General features: G+C 45.9%; 1 long non-coding RNA gene across 1 annotated transcript in view; it reads left to right on the top strand.

Moving 5' to 3' along the window:
- The first annotated feature begins 1,667 nt into the window (after positions 1-1,667).
- The window catches only part of LOC144140823 (uncharacterized), a 69,960-nt gene continuing 45,445 nt past the window's right edge, over positions 1,668-26,182 (top strand). The window contains exons 1-2 of the long non-coding RNA XR_013316360.1: positions 1,668-1,805; positions 8,160-8,332. This is a non-coding gene — a long non-coding RNA (uncharacterized LOC144140823). The remainder of the gene's footprint in view (positions 1,806-8,159; positions 8,333-26,182) is intronic.

The raw sequence follows: 26,182 nt of genomic DNA, 5'->3' as shown, positions 1-26,182 counted from the left end.
GTATTTTTGCCTTATTGTCTTTACATTTACGCAAAAAAACCTTATAACTCACAGCAAAGCCCCTTCACGGGCACACGACGTGCGGATAACCCCACCTTTTTTGTTTCACGCAATAATACCGCGCTCAGGAACTCTTCTCACTTTCGTTTCCGCCTGTGTTGTTTACAAGGTTGTTCTTTTCATACTACTGGCGGTATCGGTCACCTCGCAATGATCCCCCAATGACCCCCTTCTCGCCGTTTCACACTGCGTCCCCGGAGCCCTCTTTGGGGTCTCACGGTGTCACTACAGTACAGTTTATACCCTTCCTTCCCGCCTCGCCCTTTCCCCTCGCTGACCTTTGAAGACTCGAGTCCAACCACACCCTTCTTTTTTGCGGTGTTCATGTCGCACGAAGTACATCGCCGTGTCTCTTTCACTATTCCGCGGCTTTTAAAACGATTGTGACCCACTCTGCTTTCCCGCCGCCAGCCAACCGTCTCTCGCTCCAACTCACTCTCAATCAGTGAGATCACTGGGACAGAAATGAATACTGATGCCTTTGTATAAATCCCTCGGACATGTTCGAGTATATAACACTCGAACAATTACTCCCGACTTCGCCTTCGCCGTTTATTTAAAAAGACAAATATTATTTATTCTGCAAAACGGGCATACGCTAGTCACGAGGGAAGCACTGCGGCGGTCATGGTCAACGCCAATGAAAGCTGATTGATTGATTGTAGGATTTTAACGCGCCGACGCAGCGCTGGCGATGAGGCGCGCCGTAGTGGAGGGCTCCGGACTCCTTTTGACCACCTGCGGATCTTTAAGGTGCACAGCCAATGAAAGCTGTTTCATCGTTTCTGGGTTTTCCAACGAAATTAATACAACTACAATAAGAACTTCGCTTCGTCATGTATTTTGAATAACTTACATCCTGCTAGCATGTAGGAAACAAACTTTTCTATTTTGGAAAGTGGGGGCCTCGGCCTCCACCAGCTTTTCAGAAAGTAATCACCAAATATAGATGTTGAGCCTAACCTTCTTCAGGCAACGTTCTTTGGAATTTTAAGAAGCCCCATCAAGTGGATGATTAGCTAGGAGTCGCGAAAACTGCCCTTTAATCTCGCGGTACAAATATTAAACGCAGGTAGCTCCTAACTTTCTGAAAGTATGTGTGTGAATAATCACTTTTGCATCAAACAGTATTTTTGTTGTAAAACTTTATACGGAGAAATCAAGTGGTGCTAACATATTGGAAATAAGGACACTGTGTGAGTATAAATAAAGTGGGAAATTCACTCATTTTTGAAGAATGTACCTAGCTCAAAATAGCAAGAAAATAAATAGAGGAAGATTTTTTTTCCCCGCGGCATGCGTCCACGTTGACTCAACCCGACCAATCTAAAACATCTGTATTAAATTCTTTTGTAGATAAATGTCAAACTGCTTTTTTCTCCGCTCATAATCCAAGCCTTCTTTTCTTTAGATCTTCATCTGCTTCATGTGCATACAGAATTTCAGCTTGGTCACATCGCTAGTAATGTTGGAATTCTCTTAGCAAAATAAAACACCTGTGATACGCTGAGCTGTCCCTTCAACTGCCCTTTCAACAGACACTACTCGTTTATAACAAATCTGCTCCAGTCAACGTGATGGCACTGAAATTCTCTATTTAAGAGTTTCATGAAAACGGCGTATCCATAACCATCATGTTCGCCACGGGCTTTTCTGTGTTTATCTCCCTTTTGGTCTTAGACGTGGCCGGAGGTACCCAAAAGGACAAATATCCGGTGTTCAACAAAACCGTTAACGGGTACAAAGTAAGTACACGAAAATATCTATTTTGTCTAGAACTATCAAAAAACCCACTTGGATACACGGGCCTTATTAGAAATAACTGCATTCAACGTAAAAGTGCGAAATTTTTGTAGCTATATAGGTAGTTTAAGGTCATGCAATACTGCACGGTTGTCACTATTTTTGGGACTAGCCCAAGGTGTAAAATTACTGTGAAAACACCAGAAGTACACCATTCCGAAAAAATGTCGGAAAGATCTACGTTTGGATTGAAAGACTTTAGGGGCAAAAGCGTTACTTTCATGTCAAGAAGCCTTTTTTATCCGAGTTGCTGCATTTGCATTTCATAAATGCGCAAAGAGGAAATGTCATTGAATTGAGGGATAACATCCGCTACTGTGTTAGTCGTTGCGGCCCAAGTCGAACACGAGCTACCTATGGTTGTAACGTTTAGGACGTGGGCTTTAGATTTGGCTCATAGGCGTTAGACAATTTAACACAAAAGACAAACGTGCGAGTTTTTAAAAGGGTGTATCCTGTTAATACATCCTGATCGAACGTTTTGGTTTTTCAGTAAGAAAGCGAGTGAGAAATTCAAAGAGAATTTTTTGGTTCCGCAATAATTTGCGGTAATTTAGAAAAAGGGGTAAGCATATGATAGGAAGCTGAAGAGTGGGACCCGAAGTGCAGGGCCCTCTGCAGGTGTACCGCCTCCGTTCTTCGTACTCCCATACAGCTCACGCTCGACTTCAAGTAAAGGCCTGGTCAAAGCTGCCCCCTATGTCTCGATAGAACTGGAATAGGCCATGTTTCAGTGGTTCTCGCCTGACCTCCTTCTTGAACCTGGCCAAGCAGCGCGAAAGATTGTGGATGTTTTTTTTTGTTACCCGCATTCCACGCACTTCGAGGTTCAAGTCAAATATTTCCCCGCAAACATCCCCGCTCATCTAGATTTTTACAGAACTTTTTTTCGGTTATCCTGTCTAGGGTTTGTGATTCTTCGGCTTTGAGACAACTCTATGTCATGGTGTATGATGTTGTTCCGAGGCACTGTTAGAGGAGTTCTCCATATTTTTCAGGCTGGGAAGTGCAGTAGTCCTGTTTGCAAGGAGCACCCTAAGTAGTTCCAGTGCCCATTGGTGGGCTACCTAATTTACCTAAAGACTGTCCTGTTTGATAGTCACGTGATGTTTCGAACTTTCATCCTTGGGGATGGGATAACCTTTGAGAATTGTTTACGTAATCTGGCTCCAGCCAACACCCTCATTTTTTAACAGATTTTTAACTTTGCTTATGCTTGTCCTAAGTGGACTGCAAATACTGTGGCCCCAATTCGCGATCATTCCGTTCCCCTGTCCAGGGTGTCATGCTATCAGACATATTAGCAGGTAGTCCACTGCGACAATTGTTTCCTTCGTACTAATGCGCATCCAGACGTCTATGTTGTACATTCTTTTCTAGACTTTAAATTTTACGCAAAAAATTATCTTTGCCTGTAGCCTGCCTTACTGTATGCTTGGATCCCTCTGTTTCGGTAGGGGAGAGTTATTAGGGACCGTTTCTAGATAGAAAACCGGTCAATCATGATGTTCATTCATTTCTTCTGCGGAGTGCTTCCTATCTTGTAGGCAATGGCCACACCGGTTTTATATTTTGCCCGTCCGCTACCTTTGTCCTAGTGGGGTGGCTTCTCAGACATTTCCGAGGTTTTACATAAACTTAAATTGAGCGCATTTTAGGTAGCCATGAAAATTGCGAGGATGACGGCTTCCATCTATACTGCACTGATGATGATGTTTATTTATTCATTTGGTTTTCTTCAGTGCTTGACTGTTGTGCTGAGGCACGATATACGATATTCACGATATACGATGTCAGTGTCTGCATGAGCTTTATGGTTTCGTTTTTCATTTTCGCGCTACCTGTTGTTAGGCGTTTTAAATGTTGGCTAATTTATTGAAGCATTTTTTTCTTTGGTGAATATGAAATTAGCAGCGCTGTTCTTAAGTAGTGCCATGCAAACGTCTTTGTAGGGAAACTTGGGTGCTCGTGCGCGGTTATTTTTTAGGTTTTTACTTAGATTGGCATGAAAAGATTCGGTTAAAGTGAGCAAAAATCGTGCACTTACGGTCAATGGGAAGACTAGCCACAAATATTTCCAATACTCCTATATCCAATGATAGCAGGCACCACCTGGCGTTTGTATCTACTTTGTATTGTCCGAGTGCGATCTATAAAATCCTACAGCAGGATTGTTTCATTGTCATAACGTCTAATGAAACATTGTATCAAAGTGTTTATTTGTACACGAGTGCGGTAAGGTCTCAGCAATATCCCCACCAGAGTGGGAACAATAGTCATAGTGCAAAATTTTTGAGCCTTACAAATACATAGCATTAAACATTTGTGATGCAAATGGTGTCTTTCAACTTTGCATATTTAAGTAGATCGTACGCAATCAGGCAGTGGTTAAAAGTGAGAGCGCAATTCCAGACTGTCAAAAATTTCTTATCCAATAGCGAATTTTAGGCAACTATCCATTTGTAAATTGGGCACAAGGTCGCGCGTTAATTCGTACTCGCCAGTTCTCTGAGAATTATTTATCACTATGAGTAGTTCTTGAGGGGAGCTCATGAGTTCTAGCTTCAGCCTTGCTGTTTCCGGAAACTACGCTCACCAACAACCGCCTCGGTATTTCACCATTACGATTCGGTGGTAGCTTTTTCTAATGCATTATTCGCCATGCAGCGTCCATCTTCGTCACAATTAGGCGTGATCGCGTGTTTTGAATGCGAAAGCGTCATGGCTACGTAAATTTCCGATTCGGCTTAAGCCGGGCACCACCTGTCATCGTCACTGTCCCATCTTTTTAGTAGGTATGTGAGAATGAAAAATCGAATCCTTAGGGTGGGAACAAGAAAGAAAAGTGTGTGGTGAGTTCAAAGTATAGAACATGATTTCATCATGACACATGAAAACCATCCGCATTGATGGCGGCAACTCACTTTTTAAGAGAGCCCAAGAAGCCGGATGATCTCAAGGATCCCTGGAATAAGGACTCTTCCCCAAGACTAACTTTTTCATACGGAGGTTTATACGTACTCCTCCTGGATCGCACAACGCATTTCCGGGGTTGGCCGGTGGCAGAAATAACCCGCATGCTATGTAGGCGTTAGCTCAGTCTTAACGGCGGTGATTCTTACATGGTGGATAGCCCTAATACAACAAGGCTGAATGCGTTAGCGGTATATATCTTTCTTTTGAAATATCTTTACTTCTGTCGGTGAGGTATAAGTAAAAATATGTCCGGTCATTTTTGGATTCGTTGAAACCGATTTCTTGGTCTTTTAAAACAACACACATATATTTTCCAGTATCATAGTGCTTGGTGCGGGGCACACTGTATGACTGTGAAAAGATTTGTGTTAGGGAGAAGCAAATTACCAGTTTTACCTTCTTTATTATATTGGTGCAGAGGCTATAAGTTTCACTTGCAGATTAATGTTTCTTAGTGCGACCTAATATGAAGCATTCCCCATGGAGAAATGATCTGTGGGTACTCGAAGGGTAATATCAGGATGTCCGATGTTTGCTAATGCTTGAAACCAAAACGTGGCATAGTTTGAGCATGGGCGACATCTACGCCGCTGAGATGCGCACAATTAGGACAGGTTTAGGCACTTAGAAAGCGCTGATTAAGTGTTTCATCGTGCATAGTTTTATAAAGCTATTTCTGAGCAATCATCGTAACGCCTAAAGTCATGTTTGGGATTGCGAAGAATGTTCAAAAGGCTTATACGGCCCCAGAGGTTGCCTTCGAAATACATGGTTTTATTAATTTTGCCGCATAAAAGGGGGATTTGTTCAGTTTGATGAGATTATTTGCTTTGTTGAAGCGTAGAAAAGCTACTTTGTTTTCGTGTTTATACTGGATACGTGTGTGTCAGTAGCTTAGTATAATCCCTGTTCACTAACAATTCGAAGTGTTTTCTATGGAACGGCTTATCCTTCCTTATTTACCTCGATCCAAGAGTTTTCTTTGCTTGATGTAGGCCTATTTTGTGACAGCATAACACGCAAATACGCCATAACATGTTCATGATGCTCATCAAGGAGAAAACCTTACATTCCTTATTCAGCTAAATTGCAGGTGACGGGAATCAAAAGAAAAAAATAAATCAAAAGAAAATTTCTCCGGCAGATCGCATAGTTTTCGTTATCGTTTGTTTTTGTTCTGCCTGTAAAAACACGAGCGGGATTTCTCTAGTTTTGTGCTCGCTTTCAGCTTGCACGTGCTGCGGCCTTTCCGCGCCATTTTGAACGCTCCGCTTGTTTCTTAAGCTCCCAATATTTTGTCTTTCACTGCCGTAAAAACCAACCCAACGAGTATTCTTCCCTAAATAAATGTGGGGTGTGCTGGTTAAGTACGTATATTTTGCCTCAAATTTTGCCTTAGCGCTAAATATTGAGGACGGTTGAACAGTGACAGCGGTTCTAGGAGTTTCAGCCGGTTGTACGTTTATATACCTCTTGTTCAAATATTTGCTTTACTTTTCGCCCGAAGGCTGAATCGAGGAAGGAGCGTGTTTTTTTTTCAAAGCCTTTCTTACTGTGCGGGACAACGCGTTACAGTGGCAAGATACCGTGACTGCGGAAGAGCTACGATAAGACGCCGGAGTCCTGAAGTCCTCCGCACTTAAGCTGCTCCTCCACGAATGGGACTAAAATGGCCACAGCGCATAAGAGAATAAAACGCATTTAGTTTTTTGCGGGATTTCTCTCGGGTATTAACAGCAGAAGGGTAGTCAGATATCCAGCACTAACCCGGCAATTAGGCGAAACAACTCCTAGCTTGACGCATGGTAATTATTGAAGAAATAGTTACACTAGAATTGAGGTAACGGAAGGTTAATAATCCTTTCGATACAATGGAAATTAATAATTGGCAAGGTGGAATGGAGGTGGAATATCAAGAGTAGAGACGAAAGCAAACAGAGATTGATTAGAACATATTAAGATCAAACGATTACGAAATATATTTATAAAATAATTGGTCCGGATTAAGAATAACAAAAATGAATTAGCGTGGGTTAGGATAACATAAAAGAGAACTAGTTAGTTTATAGGGTCGAATATTAGACGTTAGGTGAATAAAGATGAACTAAGGCTGGACAGCATGTGAGATGGTAAATTAAAGCATGTGAGAGGGTAAATTAAAGCTATTAAGGTGAATCAGGTTGGCTCTAATGTATTAAATACGGTATAAAGTTTGTTTCCTTTTAGTCTGCTGTACGTGTATATGAAAAATACCAATTTCAATGCTGCATCATGCTTTAGCCTGAAGAACGTAAGAGAATAAGTGGGCTGATGAGTCACAGAGAGTAGCAATATCTGAAATGCATTTATGACGTGACACTTCCCACTTGTCAAGCCCTGCCCATTTTCTGGAACGGCACGTGAAAGGCTGACACATACTGCATTGCGGAACAGCTGCGTGCCGGGCTGCCTCATATCTGCTTGTACTTTGTCAAACGAAAAACAAGGAGTGTCAATGTAACATCAAACGCTACTCACGTTAATTACTGCTCCTTTACTTACCATGTATATATTCACCATGCCACTGAGGTACGTGACCACAACCGCCGCGGTGGCTCAGTGGCTAAGGCGTTGCGCTGCTGAGCACGAGGTCTCGGTTTCGCTTCCCGGCCGCGGTGGCCACTTTTCTAATGGAGACGAAAAGCAAAAACGCCCGTGTGTACGAGATTTCGGCGCACGTTAAAGATCGCCTGCAGGTAGTCAAAATATTCCGGAGCCCTCCACTAAGGCGCGCCTAATCGCGTGCGTTGCGTCGGCGCGTTAAACCCCCCCAATCAATCAGGCAGGCATCCACCACAGCAGCTTTCACAGCCCAACATATTCCTAGGTGAATCGTCACTCTAAAACAGCCGTCCAGCTCCCGTTGTGTGTGAGATACTCTTCTTGTATGCAAAACTGCTAACTCCTATTTCCTCTTCTGATCAACTTTTATCAATTTTCTTATCACGAATATTTCCCTTGTACGTTTTTATACCACCGCCCATGTTCCTTGCAATTCTCTGATCACCGCCATAATTTGGGTATTCAAATTAAGGTAATGATTTTGCATCAAACAGTTGGAGGCTTGATGGTTCAGCAATGTGAACTCCTGGTGTTCTATCTTCTGATACATTGCCGAAGACGGCTGTGGCGACCATTAAAATCGTGTCTTAATTTCAATGAATGCTCAGTTGCACAATCAATTTTAAAATGTGATGATAAAACTATTGAGGAAAAACCAAAGTTGATTGTGATGTATTTTGCCCGACAGAAGTTACATTCTGTATTTCTACTGTTTTTAGTTCTTCAAGCCACGAAAAGTATTTTATTTGTTGAGGAGCACACACAACTTTTCGTCTCGTCAAGATGAAGTATTATGCCTGGACACTGGACATCAGGTTATTAAATACGGAGGGTGGTATGACAAATACTACAGAAGATTTTTCTACAATAACTTCACTGAAGGCGACAGACGGTAAGTATTAATTTGGTGGTTTGAATAGCTCATTTATTTTTTTGGGGGGGGGGGATAATATTTATTCAGAAAAGTAAACACGGCAGTTATTGCCTGACTTTTACCCCATTTCTCGGCTGTTAGGCTTCGCAAAAAAAAATTCGTGGGTGTTCTAAACGGCCAAAATATAAAATAAAAGTTAGCAAAAATATTGGCTTACAATTACGCTATTCCCATAATAAGAAATTTTAGCTCAGCTCGAAACGCAATTTTCTCAAGTACAGCGCATAGTGGTTGCGTCTCAGAATGTATTTGTGTAACCATCGAACGCATGACGGCGGTGCACTATATATCCTGGCGTTATCTGCAGAACGCCACGCCCATGAGCATGTCTCGCGCAGCTTCGCATATCGCACTCCCATCCTCCCCCTCGCCCTTTACTCCACTCTCGTTATTCTTAAATGTCCTCTTCGTGCGGTCGGTTAAAAGGAGGCCAACGGTGAAGCGAAACCACACGAGCGGGAGACACCCGAACATGTCTCGGCTGGCCTAGTCATATCGTGCTCGCCCTCACAATGTCGCGGTACTTTCACCTTCCGCGTATCTGCTTCCCTTACCTCGCATTTCAGGCGTCTTCTTCGTTCGCTCGGTTACACAGAGGCCGACAACGACGCGAAACCACGAGAGCACGCGCCTAAAGCGTTCATGAAAGGCATTTTCCGCACGCTAAACGAAGAAGCGCAGTCTAAAAGCTGAATGCCGAACGTAATCTGTGACACGCATGAGTTTTTACATGAAGCAAAGTGCTTACACTTTCATCGCAAAGTTTGTCGCCGTTTTCCCACCTTTTACAGCGTGCTTTTGGACACTTCCATTAAAACACATGTACGTCATTGATTCTGCCATGCTCTGGACGAAGCAGAGATCCTGCTCTTGAATGGCTTTTCTCGCACTTCCGCTGAAGTAAATCATCTTCTGGTCAGCATCCGCACGTTTCCGCGGCACATTTATATAATTTGCGCTTCTTCCCGCATGCTTACAGGCTATCTTGTTCGTCGATATTTGCGTTTTTGCTACATTTGCACGCTTCTTTGTAAGACGCACTCAGACTAGGCCTGAAGGATGCCCACACGGCGGCGACGGCAACAGCAGATCCCCCGCACGATGGAAATGCCGCGTAACATGACTGGCTAGCTGACAGAAGACGCAGAATAAACCGATGGTGCGACATGTTGGCAATCAATCGATAAACGAAGCCTCCGCTTCGACAACATTCTCACCGTAATGAATACCACTATGTTTTGTTTGTTTCTATGGTGTAAGAAACTTTGGAACTCCGCGGTAATGCTAATGCGATTCGTTTTTTTTTTGCTTACGACGTTTTCGCTATGTGCTTCGCCGACTAATTTTTCCCCCAGGAGCTGCAAATTGCATATGTTTGTACGACCGGCCTGCTAGTAGCAAATTACATGTAATATGACTTACGTAATAATAACAGTTACATAACATCCTTAAAGAATATTCAAGCCGTGGGCCAAGCGTAAACAGGCTGAAGTGGTTGCCTCACGAGATCCCACTTGTTTACCTGCCCAAGTACGCTTGCAACGCCTGTGCGCGGTGGCCAGAGGGCATAAGAAACGTCTTTCACGGCAGAGATGGCTTTGCTGGTGTGTTTCGCTCGGCCCTTCGTCCACCAGAGCATCTATTTGGCGCAGTTTTTAGACAAATAAATCAGGTGGCTGCACTCCGGATGCTGCAGCCAGTCCGCGCCTGGCATCAAGCAAGATCCCCAGCCAATTTGCCAGCCATGGGGTCCGCACCTCTTACCTTGTCTTTTCCACATTTCGGGATAGCAGCCTGTGCCCTTTTCCTCTGCCATGCCACGTCGGTACTGCTCCTTCTGATGACATGGTAAGTGAAATATAATCGGCTCTCACCATGGCAGAGTTTCTGCATGTGAATCGTGATTGACCAGGCGAAATTTCCGTCGTCTCCAGGGCCCAGATGGAACTACGCATGAGGTTTATAACACCCTCCATGATCCCGCCCTCCGCGGTCTTCTCGATTCTATCGACGAGGTGTGGCTCTGGGCCCAATTCCAGAATCATTGCTGCGGGCAGATATCATTCCTATGCCGAAGCGAGGCAAACTACCTGACCATCGCCCAATTTGCTCCAAATCACATTAAAGTGCACCATCTGTAAACCGTTGGAGTGAAAGCTGGTGACGCGACTTCACTGGTGGATGGACAGGTTCCCATAGCCTCGCCTGGCGCAGATTGGGTTAACACCTCGTCGGTTGACAGAGGATGGACTGGACCATTTATCGTCAGTGGTGCTACGTGGCGGCTGATTCCAGCAAGTGTGGACGATGCTCACTATGAACATTCACGAGGCATATAACAACGTCAGCCACAGAGCCATCCTGGAAGTTCTCCAATGCCGACTTGTTCGAAAAAAGGTCAAATCTTTCATCCGGACCTTCTTGACTAAAAGATCATTTTCAGTAAGGCTTGAAGGGGCTAGTTATGAGAATTTGATGACCTTCCGTGGAGTGCATCACGGATAGGTGATTTCTCTCCCCCTCTCTAATGTAGTTATGCAGCCGGTTGCCTGCAACCATGGCTCCATATCAGACCTAAACTTTTAAATGCAGAGCATTTCAGTAACTCACGATGTCACCCGCGTTGGCGTCCGTGGTGCGCTCCGTCACTGTGCCTACTATATAACAAAAACTACAATCCGTCGCCAGGTTTCGATCCCTCGACCCTGCTGGCGGGACACAACGTGCACAACGCTCCACCCACCCCGCCACAAAGCCGACACAGAATGGAAGGCTACGGACACGCCTTATATCCTTGACTCATTCAAATTACTGCTGACGAGGCTCTCTCGTCAGCAGTTGCCACAAGTGCAACAACATTAACATAACGCAAACTACCTAACGTCGTGCGCCGCCGGAAATGCTCTGCATTTGATCGTGCCCCTCGGGAGGGGATGTTGACGCCACCTCTCGCAAAGACCGAGTACAACCGCCGAGAACAAGGTCCCACGAGCGGTGCGCGCGCCATAGACTGGTGGCGCCATCTGTCAGATGCGACGCGAACTACTATCAAGGCAGAGCGAAAAGCGAACGCGCGAAATACAAATTTTGTTTTTTTGTAACACACGCAATTTTTCTCGTGTACGCGGACGATATTACGGTATGGACTGTCCGCCAAAATTTGTACCGACAAACCGCCTGGCTGCAACAAGCTTCAACTGACACGCAGAAGGGTTGCGAATACGCTGGTCTAGCGCTTTCATTCGAAAAGACAGCCAATCTCTCCGTGGCCATTGCTTTGGGCCATCGTTGGCTGGGGATGTCCCCGATCACACTAGAACTCTACGGCCAACTTGTACCCACTGGCACCTCGTTTCACGTGATGGGATTGGAGATTTTATCCTCTCGGTCACCTGCCCTCTGGCTCCGATCTGCTCACCAACAAACAGGTGAACTTCTATATCCTATCCGACGCATTTCACATGAGTCTCGAAGCTCCTGATTCAAAATTGCCCAACTCTTGTTGTGGTCAATACCCAAGCCTCGACTTGCCTAACAGGCAGAATTCCAGCACATCACCCCAGCGGAGTGGACCAGACTTGAAGGAGTTCACAGAGCCGCAATGCGGACGATCACTTGCCACCCTAAACAACGCCTATACCCTCCCTTCAGGCAGAAGCTCAACTTCGCACAGAAGCAATTACAATTACCAGTAATCAATCAATCAAGCTTTATTTGACATTTATGGGTACAAATACCATGAGCGCACACAACAGTCATTCAGACAAGGTTGACGTGGTCTGTGGGCCCTAATTTGATAGTGCATCATCCAGAAAACTTCTTTCTAAACTACAAAATAAAACTCAAAGTACACTATAAAAATGTACAAAACGTTTAACAGCCGCATCCAACATGATCAGGTTTTCGTCCGTAACAATTATCACAGTCACACAATGACAGTCACGCAAGGAAAATACGCTTTGTATTCCAGACAAAATTAATCAGGCACACAAAACAATCCCTTTATGTACATTTAAAACAGTTTTGTAGAAATAAACACTGACGACAAAGACGTCCAGTCACAAGATAGCCTGTTTAGTAATGATGACAATGAGTATTGGCGCGATTGTTTTTCGCAGTTTGTTCGTGGGAAAGTAATCTGTCATTTTTCAGATTGGCGTGTTGGGTAGCTGGTGCAATTCAGAGTCAACGTGGATATCAGGGCAATGAAGTTGTTATTTTGTTGCATTCCCATTTGATATTGTTCAAGCAAAGTGTCGTTGTACCGATGATGAATTTCGCGGACGCTCAGAGATTTAAAAAGCGGGGCCGTATGTGCGTCCTGTGCAACATTTCAAATCGCAAACACCGCTTTCGTGAGTAATCGTTCAAGCCTCGTAATGTAAGTAATCGTGGTATTCCGCCAAACTAAGAAGCAGAAGCTGAGATGTCAAAGAAATAAAGGCTTGTAAATGAGTAGTTTAATGGTGGTCGGCAAGACGAATCGCAACCTGACAAGAATTCTGACAAGCCGTGCTACCCTGATTGTAACTGAGTTAGTATGCTTTGTGAAGTTTTCGTTGCCTGATTTTACCATCCTTGAGAGTTAAGCAGCACAGCGCCACTGCTAAATGTCTGAAACTTGTACACGTCCGTCCAGACTTGAGTTTGTGACAGAACTTGTTTGCACTGCTGTACTCACGAGTGCATGTACTCACGAGTGCAAGCACTCAAAAATAGAGCATTCATGAGTATTGTAATCATGAGTACTGTGTACTCCTGAGTACCATACTCACCAGTACTCATACTCATGAGTACTCACGCTCATGAGTATTTTACTCCTGAGCACTCATACTCTCGAGTATAGTTCATACCATAGGCTAGCTGCAGCACTGTGGAGGCTACATTGTTGTCCCCCTCAGGGCGCCGAACTCACCGCGAAGGAAGCGACAAAAGGCGCCGGGGCCTTGCGGTGCCACTTGCCGATAGGGGAAAAGGGAATGTCCTTTCAGGACCCCCTTCACGGCGAGTTAGGTGCCCCCAGTGCAGTGGGGGCGCTGTTGACAACAATGTAGCCTCCACAGTGCTGCATCTAGCTTGTGGTATAAACTATAGTGTACTCATGAGTTCTGTACTCACAAGTAGCGGACTTACCCCTGTACTCAATCGTCATCACACTCACTTTTTTAATCTGGGTGTGTAGTCACTCATCATCGTACTCACTCGTGAGTTTGAGTACAAATGAGTATAAATGAGTGTACTCACGAGTGAGTGCGCCGACCTATGCTCACGAAAAAATGTCGCTTTGCTGGTGTGCTGCAGAAGTCAAGCTATGGTGGCTAGAAGTGCCACCCTTCTAGCCACCATAGCCAAGCGTAGCGCTACATTGTTGTCAACAATCCGCACACTGAGCACGCCTAACTCACCGTGAAGAAAAGCGACACGGTCCTGCGTTTCCCCCTGCCCATCGGGAGGACGGAACTGTGTTTCAAGGTCCCAACCCCTACTGTAAACAATAGTTGTCCGACAGGACGGCCAACAGTCCGATGTCGACGGGCGCAGAGCCGAGCTAAGCCCTTAAAAAATCCTCAGCCGGGGCAGGAGGGGCTCTGCCCCCTCCCGTGAAGCCCTCCGGGTGGGGCACGAGCCCGACTGCCCCCCCCCCCCCCCCCCCGTAGTTGGCGCTCCTGGTGTAGCTGATCTACCGGTAGTGCTGAACAATATAAGTCGACGTTGGTTCAGAACCATATAAGGGCTCACTCTAACAAGTTTTGAGGCGTTTTTAGTAATTTGCTTACATATTTTAGCCTCCCATAACCGTACCAACACATCTCTGCATGCACGGGGTGACTCTGACAGGGTAGTTCCATTTTTTATCGCGGGATCTTTCGAAGTGTAGTGCAAGCATTAAAATGCCTTCTCATTCCTTCTATAATGTTTTGCAGCCTTGAGCAGGGTGGAGGATTTACAAGCAGAATTATAAATAAAAACGACACAAAGGGAACGCAGAGAGTGAGACGACCCGATCACAAAGCGCTGCTTGCGACGTCGTACTTCGTGAATAGCAGAAGCTCCCAACAGGATCATCTTGCATGCGTTACAGATAAGTTAGGCACCATGGGCAATATTTGTGGGTAGCACTGACGTGGAGCGAGGACAAAGACGGAACGAGGTGAAAATACAACAGGAACGAAAATTGCCTGTTTTATTTACAGTAACTCCACGTGCTCAACGCTGTCGCCACGGAGCACACCAGAGATGGCGCTGCTAATTTACCCAGCGTTCCCCAAGCGGAAGTGCTGCCTGCTCGCCGGCGGTGGCGTTGGCGGTGCGGCTTTGTCGTCTGCTTTAGCGACGACGGTTTTGGGCCTGTTTTGGTGCAGCTTCGGGTACATTGCTCGGTACATTCGCACGGCTTGACTAACTTGTTAGACAGCATCTCCAGGGTAACCCGCACCCGACGGAATTAAGTGGTAATATGGCAAACGTACTTTATGGAATAGTTTGCAGGGCAGGAAAACAAAATGTAGCGACTACACACAGACATCTGGCCGCTAGACAAACGCTACCTTTTGCGAACTGCTTGCCACGAATGAGACTCCGTTTTCTAAATTGGTGATAACCAAATCCGTTGTGTTTTAAGAGGTATCACGAAAGGTGAGCGTAGCAAATGGACATGATGAACAACGATTATAAAAGTTTCCTCAGCTTCCTCGCAATTCTAAAACTTACTAAACTAACTAGTTAAAATCGTTATCTCTGGGAATCACTAAGCTCACATGCCCAATTGTTTCGATGCTTGCTCTTGTATCGCGCGGTGATGTAGCCCCAACCTACCACATCAGGATGGCTATTCCTCGGTCTCAACCTTCAAACGACGCTCCTTTCCATTTTCCTTCTCCTGACTCATGGCCGGGATACAGTGGCGGCGTCGGCCGCTCTAGCCCGGCCGTGGCCAATGCTGCTGCTGCGATCAGGGACCCAATTCTATAAAGCAACGAGCCGTCGTTTTGAAACGACGGGGTAGCGCCGTGCAAATGCACGTGTTCTGGGGTCGGGGCCGTCGCTTTGAGGGGCGCGAAATCGGGGACGTGGGGCAACGGCGTACCGGCCGCAGGGCGCAAAGCGAGACGCGTTGCCCCCGTCGTTTTGCTTGGCACTTTGCGCCCTCCTTCCGGTGCACCGCAGTCCCACGTCGCCCGATTTGTAGCCCCTGAAAGAGGCGGCCCCGACCCCAGAACACGTGCATTTGAATGGCGCTCCCCGTCAGTTTAAAACGACGTCCCGTCGCATTAAAGAATTAGGCCCCTGAGCGCCACCCTCGCCGATTCCAGGTAACGGCTCGTAGCATTCCTTGCTCTCTTTGTAGGGCCACGGGTTTGAATTCGAGTAGCATCGCATGGGCATTGTTGCGAGTGTCGTTTGATGCTTTCCCTTCCAACCACCTTCATAGCATGAACGAGAGTCAATTTTTTTTCAACAGGGTCAGTTTCTTCACAGATTTCCTGACGTGCCGTCGTGACTGCGCCTCTCCGAGACTCTTGCGCATTGGTTTACGCGCATTTAGGCCCCTACAACCACCTGCGACTGTCGGGCAAACGATAAGAGCTAGGGAGGCAGCAGTTCGAACGACCGAGTCGCTGACATGTCCCTATCTAGTCTACAGGCCTCTTCGAGGATCAGCGGTCTCCACGAGCACTCCGCCTCCCCCAACCAGCCAAAGCTCCGCGATCGGCACACAGCCTGTTCTATGTGGTAACCAGAGCTTGAAATGGGGCTAGTTGGTTTTTTACTCGGAACATTGCTGGCGCTAGGCTGGACAAGAACGACGAATTGCACCGAAATGAAGCGCACACTACCAACTGATTTACTAATCACAACAACACAACTTATAAAGGAAAAATTCAGATGACGTGAAAGGTGGAGTTAATCAATCTCGCTGAAAATGTATACAATATTTGTCATGCGCATCCGCTTCCCTGGAACTGTGAAGTAGTGCCATCTCAGTTGTCGACAGTGCAATCGATGGTTGGCACCAAATCGATGTGGTACCTTGTGATGCTTCCCGCAAGCACCGTCCCGGTAGTAATATTTCATCTCCAATCTGTTGCTCCAGCACCAGCATTGAATCTTGGTTGGTGTGTTGGTTGGCACCAAAATATCAATGGCGCGTGCCCACTCCGGGGATGGGCCAAGTCAGATTTGGTAAAAGGGTAAGAATTAAAACTAACAGGAAAATTGTACTGAGAAGATTACGGGGAACCGTGATCATAACAATTTTGAGAACCGAATAAAACCCCAATAATTATAATATACTGGAGTATAACTAGATAGCTCACGTAGCGGAAAAGAAAAGTATGAGGTGTATTTTACTAACAGGGTAAACGATATATTTCCGAAATAAAAGCGTGTAGGGCGCAAGAAACATCCCCGTGGTAGAAACCCAGCCCAGCTGCACCCTTTGACAGTAAATTAAAAACAGACAATGCAAGGTCCAGGCGCCGCACGGGAACCCACAGGTATCGGTTTTCGAGAGAAATAACCACACGCAATATAGCAGGAAATGTTGAATTGTCTCCTTCTTTTGACAAAAACCGCATAGGGCCGAAGGCGCTATGCGGGCGCGGTGAAGCCAGATATTCAAGTTGGGAACTCGGCAGCAAAAGCTGGCAGTGTTACCTCCCAGAATTGAGACTACGCAACGTCACACTTCCACGAAAACGGCAGTTGCCTAATTTTGGGGCCGCCAGAGATACTGTCTGGGGGAAAGGTGTCCAGCCAGCTGAACCTTCCAAACCGAGAGTCAACAACTTGGGCGATGGGGGCCCCAGTGTCAACGAGAAGTCCATTCAATGCTACAGAATCAGCGGTTTCATTAACGTAGTCACCCCTGTGCCCTGAAACCCAGATAAGAAGGATTTCTTGAACTTCAGGTGGTACTATCAACAAGAGCGTTCGGCGAAGAGGAATGAAAAATAGAGAAGATATGGTGGAGCAGACCGAAAGAGAATAGAATCCGTCTCAGTAAGCACTCTCGAATGGTCGTCACTGAGTGTTCGAACAGCATGGGCAATATAAAAATATTGTGCCAAGAAATTTGTCGTGAAATTGGGTAGGAACAGGTAAAAATGCGCAGTAAAGTGCATGTCAAAAGCTTCCACTACCAGCATTTTTGTCTTGAACAGAAGGATGTGTGGCCACAACCACATAAGTCGGAAATTCGTCGCAGTGTTTGCTCATAAGTTCAGATATCGTTTCTTCGGCAAATATTTAGAGTTGGAGGCGATATTATTGTTACGTGGTGGTAGAACAGATGACGCAAATGGGGGTTGATCATGAAGCTATCTATTTACAGGACGAGATGGTCTGTAGATTGTTTACAAGACAGCAGTTACAGAGCGTTCGCCCAGGCTGTAAGCCCCGCACACAGCTTCGTCGTCGTTGGTCGTCGGGACCACAGCCGCATACTCTACTGCGGCCTTCGTCATCTTCTCGTAACAAAATTATCAAAATCAATTTTCACCAACCCATGTCTTGAAATCAAAAAAAAGGAATCGAGGAAATGTGGATATTTAACGGGGCTAATAACGACTGGACAAATACCGCCTGCGGGCGCTGGAACCTTGGCCATGGCTAAGCGAAAAAGGGCGATGGGCAATGAAGGAAGACCACTTGCGGCTGTGAAAGAGGCAATTCCGTTACACGAGGATTTGCCTGTGCTGTCAACGCCTTGAATCAGGGAATTCGAAGAAAGATGCCAGCCTCCCCGTACAATACCCGAATAGGACGCACTTGGGTAAACCTAAACACACGCGCAATGCTTGTTCTCATAAAGTAATCAACGGGCGTAGATTGTAAAGCGGATAATTTGTAAATAGGATGCAGCTGAATTCTGGAATAGGTCGAACGTGCAGGCGGTTGCGCATTTGGAGAATGTCTCTGCGCACGCCCGCTCCTTGTTGCAAAAGCTTTTTTAACAGTGGAACCGCTCTCCTTGCTTTACCAACAGCATAATCAATGCCAGGACGCCAATCAAGATTGCTCTTCATTGGCGCCACAATGAAATCATCACACCTAAATATTTCAGTTACGTAACCTGTGGTATTATTTTCTGCCGGTATGCCAGACAAATTAAAACTGTGTCTTGAACCGGGAATTTAAAGAGGGCACATTGTCCAAGATTTAAGGATAGGCAGAGCCCTTAAAGCCAAGATTCTAAGGTGGAGAGGTGCAGCTGGACTGGAACAGAGCATATATATTTCATGACGATGCAAAAAAAAAAAGCTAGGTCACCATATACAAATAGGATTGTACTCCCGTAACAACAGGCACGTGGCTAAGTAACACAATAAATTACACAAGGAACATTACGGATTCTTGAGGTAGGCCTCGCACTTGATTGTAATTTGAAGTGGTAACTTCATGCTGGGCAAACAAATTTCGAGCCATTAAAAACATCCTAACCCACGAAGTAATATATTAATGAAAAGATAATAACAGCATCCTTTCTGATAGTATCGCGTGTTTCACGCAATCCTAAGCTTTGGTCACAACAAAGGTCACAAATGCTGCGACCTCTTTAGAACGACGAGTAAAATAAAGGCGGCTGTACAAGTCTATGTGTGCCGACCATAGCGAATAGCCTGTCCTGAAGTCCATCTGCCGAGAGCTCAATATGTTAAAACTGGCTAAGACCTTTTCGATTCTGAGCAACAGAATTCTCTAAATATTTTTCCAATGTTAGAGGTTAAGCTTATCGTTGTTATGTTGTCCAATGCATATCGTAATCCGTGTTTGTTAGGCAAATGGATAATTTTAGACAGGTGCCAATCAAAACGAATTAAGGGGCACGCAAACAGCAGTTGACAATATTTAGGAGGTCTTCCGCTACTTTATTAGCAGCATCTTTATCACGGGTATTGTAATTCAATCTGGGCCTGGAGCTGCATCGGGTACATGCTGCAATACGTCATCATATTACTCAAACCTTGTAACCTCCTCATAGTTTACAGTCGGGCTCCGTACAGGGGTCCACGGTCCTGCGGGGACAGCACGGGGTATCGAGAAGTGAACCTACTGTGCAGTCCGAGAGCCAATCACTCAAGGAGGATTTTAAGGTGGTTAGTGTTTGTATAAAGGAGTCAAGGTTTGGTTCCGTAACGCCGTTTTAGCTAAACCGCAAGAAATTGAAGATCGCACACAAATTGCAAGCTTGTGAGAGAATAGAGAAGCGGTTTGTGCTGTGCATATGCTTTGCCATTGCAACAGAACGTTTAAACATCAGTGAGGCAGAGACTGCGCTTTTGTGCAGTGAGGTGGAATGGCACAGGCCGATGATGTCCCTGGACGCAAAGGAAACTGTCTTTCCACCTCAGTAACGGCCGCCTACTCTTCAGAACTGAATAACATGTGCGTCTGAGCACTCGACGGTGAACCCCGAGCGTTTACGAAAACGGCAATGGGGCTAAATGAGCCGACATTGCGGAAGCTACTACTCCTTCTAGGCCTACATTATTCAGTAAAGATGTAACGCCTACATGTGGAAGCTGAAGTTCCGAAAAAATCGCCCAGCAAATATGCAGCAACTCGGCCATTTTCTTAGTCATAGCTCGCATTTGACACATTCATCCCTACAGTGAACCCACAAGTCGCTGTACAATACAAGTCATGGAGCTGATTACCGATGCATTGATCATGTTGGGCATTGACTATTCGCTGACAGGGAGGCCACACTAGCATAACAGCGCACCCTTTCTTTGACCACTGTTGCAGCTTCGCCACGCGAGCACCTTCTCTTCTAACACAGTTTCTTCCTGGGAACAAGTTGAACAGCTGGAGCAATCAGCAGGGTGAGATCCCTAACAAAGGCAACATCGATTTTCAGCTCCTTCAAACTCGGAGGAAGGATGAGGTATTCACATGACACACAACTGGTGCTCCCACTGGCGTCTTCGTCGCTTCTTTTTCTTCTGCTTCAATGTCTGGTTTATTAACGTTGTGTGCTAGTTTTTTTGTTATATGGGTGCAAGTCAACAGATTGTAGGGTATTTATGCGAGCGCTGACATGTCTAGCGCAAGTAGAAAAGAAATTTCATAAAACCTTTTTCCAGCACTGCCAGGTTTGGAACCTGCACATTTAACAAACAATGACCATGTTTCCTTTACCCACCTTGAACCACCTTCGAAAGATACTCCAAGCTCGACATAATTAGCATTAGGGCTACCGCAGAACCTTTAGAAGCAGTAGTGTTCCAGACTACTGTAATTGTTATTATTTAAAGGGTGCCATAGGCAGTACAACTAGGCGTAGAGGATACTGTGTTTATCCTAGGTGTCACGTTTAAAATTTGGTGGTTGCGCACTTTTTTTCTTCCAGCAGTACCAAAATTTGTTCTCGAGAGTTTGGTGTACAATAATTCTACCCGACTCGGGCTTCCCCATGCCATCAATACTGAGTTCATGCTTGCTAGGAACACCTAAAACTTGCCCTTATATAAAAACAACTGCGAGGAGGACATATCTACGTGCTGCAAAACCTTGTATTATAAAATCTCATAATACTTTGCTTTTGTTAATCCAAAACTCCGGTAAAGGTTTTTATCGAAGTGAGTAAGCAACCAACAATTCCAATGCTCACGAAAAGTAGTAACAGTGTTCTAACTTGCTGATAATGTCACTGGTTTAAGCTACAACACTACTGCCGCGTTTTCAAAGAGTAGATTTACCGCCCTAAATATGATGTGCACAAGGGTTTGTACCTTTGAGTCAATGCGAGGCTATTTTTACCTTTTTGTAAAGTATTTGGTCATCCCTTGCGAAGTCCTTCTTTTCTGGCAAGCAAAAAACGTTTCGCCTTCACAATCTATGGAGATGATTGCATAGCGAAGCAGAAAAGGGGTGGCCGCGGTGTTTATCGCGGCCACCCCTGAAAAATGTACCTCGATTATGACTTTCTTGAAGGTCTCTGTTATGACGACCAGTGAACACACGTGCATGTTTGGCTTGAGTTTATGAAAACGTTTATTCAAATGCCGCCCTACGGCTTCGCATAACCGCCATCAATAGATGGACCGTGGGGTCAGCCTGTAGTTGGAGCTTGCGCTAGCAGCACGGTGGCCGCGGAGGCAGGCGGGCTCAAGCGCTGTTGTCGGCATTGTTCTCCGTAATCAATGTTCCTACTCCCCATGCTCCCTCTCACTGTGGGCATGCGCAGTCCCCATTGGCTGCGCTAAGTCGCACCCACACCACGAAAAAAACTACACCTTGCCTTTCCTGTTGCTCCTTTACTATTTCTGTATTTGCGCGTGTGCACTCTATGCCGACACCGCGGCAAGTTGATGACCGTAACCAACATCTGTTACTCCGAGTTGAACGAAACAGACATTATCTCTGCCCTCGCTCCTCACTCATCTCCAAGTCGGCTCTCTCGCTCATAAGCGTTAAGTTTTTCGTAGGATCATCCCGGCTACAAAATAGTACTCTCATAGCCATACACAGCTTCACTGTAATATACAAAGGTTATTTCAGAATGAAGTTGCGAAACTTTCTGCTGAAATCATATCACCAAACCATCCCTGCCTATTGAAGGGGGCCTTGTTCTGGCTGATTGAAAGTTTTTTTCTCCCCACCCTTCTGCTTACGTGGCTAAGGTGTCGGGCTGGTAATCCCTGGTGCTCTGGTTTCGATGGTGTTGTGGTAACTGTTTCTCTGGCGAGGTGATAACTTCACTAGCCATTCCTATCTGTGAAGGTAGTTGCCCCGTGAGTCTTCTTTCGTTAGGAGTGCGAACGCCTGCTTCCCCGACAATTGTGAGTCCGACATTCGTGTCAGCGCTCACGTCGCTATTGCCCCACACTCTGATACACACTTCCCGCTCAAGCCGAAATTATACTTGGAAAAAAATTATCACCCTAGGGCATGCACTCCTCAACTCTTTAAAGTTGGCCCCTTTGCGCCATCGGCACTTTCAGGCCTTCTCACTCGCAATATGCATCATCATTCCACCCACACCGTTTCCGTTCCGTCTCCTCTACGGCCATCGATCGCCACCTAAATATCCGCACGCTGTCGACAATTACACTGACGTCGCTATTCTTAGTAACTATTGATATCACAGTTTTGAGTAATCTTAAAACACACAATGTTGGGAAATGAACTTGATAACACAAAACGAACACCAATCTTCTTAAAGTCGTGTTATCTGATAAATAAAATGCATTGCTGGGATTACATTTTTTATAGTTACTATAAATCATATTGCCAAGGGGCACCTAGAAAATACCCTATGAGCTCGGTATTTTACCGGCTTGGGAAGAGGTAGCACAGGCTGAGTGTGGATTGCTCGAGGAAAATGACGACACGGTTCAGCGTGGCATAAACCACATTAATTGTTACGGGTACCTTAATTTCTGCCTTGTTCATTGTGCCCCTCCTTCATCAACTGTACCTAAACCTCGTAACATCTGTGGCGATGATTCTGCGGCTGCTACTGCGAAATCTGAACTTCGCTGCATCCTCTTATCAGTCGACACGGATACCACCAGCCACCCGGAGCCTACCCTGCCCATGCCTCTTGCGGTCATTCTGTCCAACCCGCGAGAGACTGAAATATTAAGCAGAACTGAGGTAGTTGATGTGCAGAACTGGGTTGACGTGTAGTAGCGCGTCACTTATCATTACAGATAGGAACGATGGATAAGCTTGGAACCCGATCCTGTACCTTAAACATACGGCCAAGTTTCGGTTCAAAAAACAAGAGGAGAGCTGAAAGAGAAGGGCCATTTTAAACAGGAGCTGAAACACGTTTTCGAATAGTACCGCAATTGGAGCTTAGAAGAAATTTTGCTTCCCATGTCCGGAGGTCTACCCAATGCTATTTCGCATGCCTACAGGGCATACTCCCCAGTCGCTGCCGTAATACTAGAACGCAGTGTCACGCATGAGTTCAATGATTTTCCAAGCAATGTCCTTTGATATGCTGTCTCCTTTAGAAAAATATGAACTGTCAGCGTAATGTGTCGACACCCCGCAAAGACCTTATGTGGACTGCATAAAGGGTATTTCCACTACGAATCAATTCGTGACTACGATGCGGAGATGTTTGCTGCCGGATCAAGCAAATTATGTTCGCTGCCTTTTTATTGCCCTGTGGGAGAAGCATTGTCGGTGACTCATCGCATTGATGCAGGAACACCAAGCACCATACGCAAATACCCTTACCAAGTTACCCGAGCAGAAATACAATATATACAAACAGAAGCGAACAAAATGTTTTCCAAGATTGTTATTAAACCCCTTGCGCTCCATGGTTTTCACCTGCCGCACCTGTCATTCTTTGTCAAGATCAAAGACACAAATACGGCTGTTGCGTCTGCGTACCACCGCGACACCTCAATGCGGCTACCAAAAAGACGTCTATCGGCTACCAGGCATAGACAAAACTATTGGCGGCCTTCCAGCGCCAACTATTTTTCATCCATCCATATTCGTTCCGGCTACTGGCAGGTCACCATGGATGACATAGATTGCATAAAAATGTTGTTGTTATGCCTAACCTATTGCACCAGTTCAGGCGCTTCAGGCTATGTAACACTCCAACCAGTTTCAGAGCATGATGGACTCCCTCCTTCATGCGCCAAAGTAGTCCACAGGCCTCTGATACATATAAGACGTTCGTGTCCTTCCTCCTTTCTTTGCGACCTTGGGAATGTAATTAAGATGTTTAGCACTTTTTCGATTCAGCGCAGCTCTTCGAAGTGTGATTTCGGCAACCAGCAGATCACAATATTACGACACCTTGTGGGAGCCAGTGCAGTTCAGCCCGACCCTAATGAAGTCCGTGAAGTCACCACCTTGCGAGCCACGTTTGGCGAAAGATGATCGTAGCCTTATCCGGTTGTGCTCCTGCTTACACCGATTAGTAGACTTCGCAAAAATTGTAAGTCACGTTACATCGTTCTTCAACAACCATTTTCGTTTTCCTAGTGACTTGAGCAAGCAGTCGTATATGCCTCTTTCATCTCCCTACTGACAACTTCGTCAATTTCGCCGCCTTTTACGCTAACTCCCTGACAAAAGTAGGTACGAACCGCAGTGCCCATTCTACACAGGCTGCGCTGCCGTCCGACCTCGAGCGTGTTATTGGCTATGCTAGTCGAGTTCTTCTTATTCCAAAAAGCAGAACAACTACTCGATCACAAAGATAATGCCTCGCCCTCGTGTGGGCAGTTCGGAAGTTTCACTTTTGCCTGCATGGCCAACCCTTCACAGTCGTAACCCCCCACCACTCACTTTGCTGGCTTTCTTCTCCGAGAGACCCCGTAGGACCTTAGGGCCGACGACTTATTGGCGTTGCTCGTTATCGTAGGGAGACATGATAAAAACAAGAGACCAGAGACATGATGGAAAAAAGGAGAGAACTGTTCAGGAGAAACGCTTACTATCAACTCAGTTTTACTTAAAAATGGACACAAAACATCGACACTGCGCACCCTTCAGGCGCACGCACAACAAAAAAACGCTACAGACGCAAAACTACCGAGAATCACACATTCGCCCCACCGATCAACAATAGGCACGAGTGTTGTATCAATACCAACAAAACTAATCTTTTCAACACCGCGATCTGGTGTAGTTGGAATCTATCCATGGCAAAAATTGCGCAAAAACAATCAAGGAGAAAGAAGAAAATGACAAGGGCGAACGCACTTTTTCACCAGAACTGCAGGTTGAGTGAGGTATAAGTTAGGACACGAAGACAGTATGCCAGAAGAACTAGAAATAAAATGAAGCGACACCTCGTGCGCTCGTCCTCCTCGTTTTCTTCTTTGTATTTGTTGGTTTTTGCGCAATCAGTGTCATGGACAATCTTTTCACCCGCCAAGAGACGTTGCATGCTACATACAAAATACTCTGTTGAGGGCAGGGCAAGGTCTTTCTTGAGGAGGGACACGCACGGGGCAGTGGCAAAGGTACCGTTTTTATTACATAAAAAATGAAATGCGCTTAGCATCCTCTGGAGTTCGTTTACTCAGAGTGCTGTACCTCGAGCGCTGTACCTCAAGAGAGCGCTGTACCTCGTGCGGTACCTCGAGAGTGGTGGCTCAGAGGTACAGCACTCGCCTAGTATGCGGAAGGTACTGGTTACGAATCCTGGTACCGCGGGCCACCCACCGGTTTTTTTAATTGGTGCAGGCATGCCTGGTAGAGTTAGGACCCTTGAAAGGGGAATCCATGTCAGCAAAGCTGCCTTTATCCTTGCGAGGGGCCCCTGACCCTGGTCCATCTGGCGGGGCCCCGGGCCATCATGCTTCGTTGCGCCATTATCGGGGCTGAAAGAGTCTGGCGGCATGTCCGGCCACAGGCGGTTGCGAGTTGAGCATCCACCGTGGCTGTGGAAGGCACCGTGTGCATTCGTGTGCCTTGGTGGCGCCGGGTACCCACCTGTAAAATGCGTAAAAGCGACTCCCCGGCCTGGCGCTCGGCCCTTGTCTGGGACTACAATGCTTGAGAATTTAAACCGGCTCGCACAGCAAATCACCCCTATGGAAAGGGGCAGCTGCAAAATAGGAACTTGTTTTGTATTTTCGATAAAGGCGTAAACCCCACTCTCTGTAATCTGTCGCTAAATGTAAACATGGGGTCTCTAAGAGGGACAATGTTTTTGAAGCCGATTGCTTAAGCACCAACCCGTAATGCCAATATAAACATCTAACACATCACAACAAAACTGGCTAAACAACCCCCGTTCCACATTTCACGTATTGTTTACCATGCCAGCACCACCCCTTCCTCTCGCTTTTCTTTCCATTCATTGGCTTTCCTGCAATG

The sequence above is a fragment of the Haemaphysalis longicornis genome, unplaced genomic scaffold (genome assembly GCF_048455015.1).
Source record: "Haemaphysalis longicornis isolate Haplotype H1 unplaced genomic scaffold, Haemaphysalis longicornis Haplotype H1 scaffold_50, whole genome shotgun sequence".
NCBI lineage: Eukaryota > Metazoa > Arthropoda > Arachnida > Ixodida > Ixodidae > Haemaphysalis > Haemaphysalis longicornis.
This window is presented reverse-complemented; position numbering and strand designations above follow the sequence as displayed.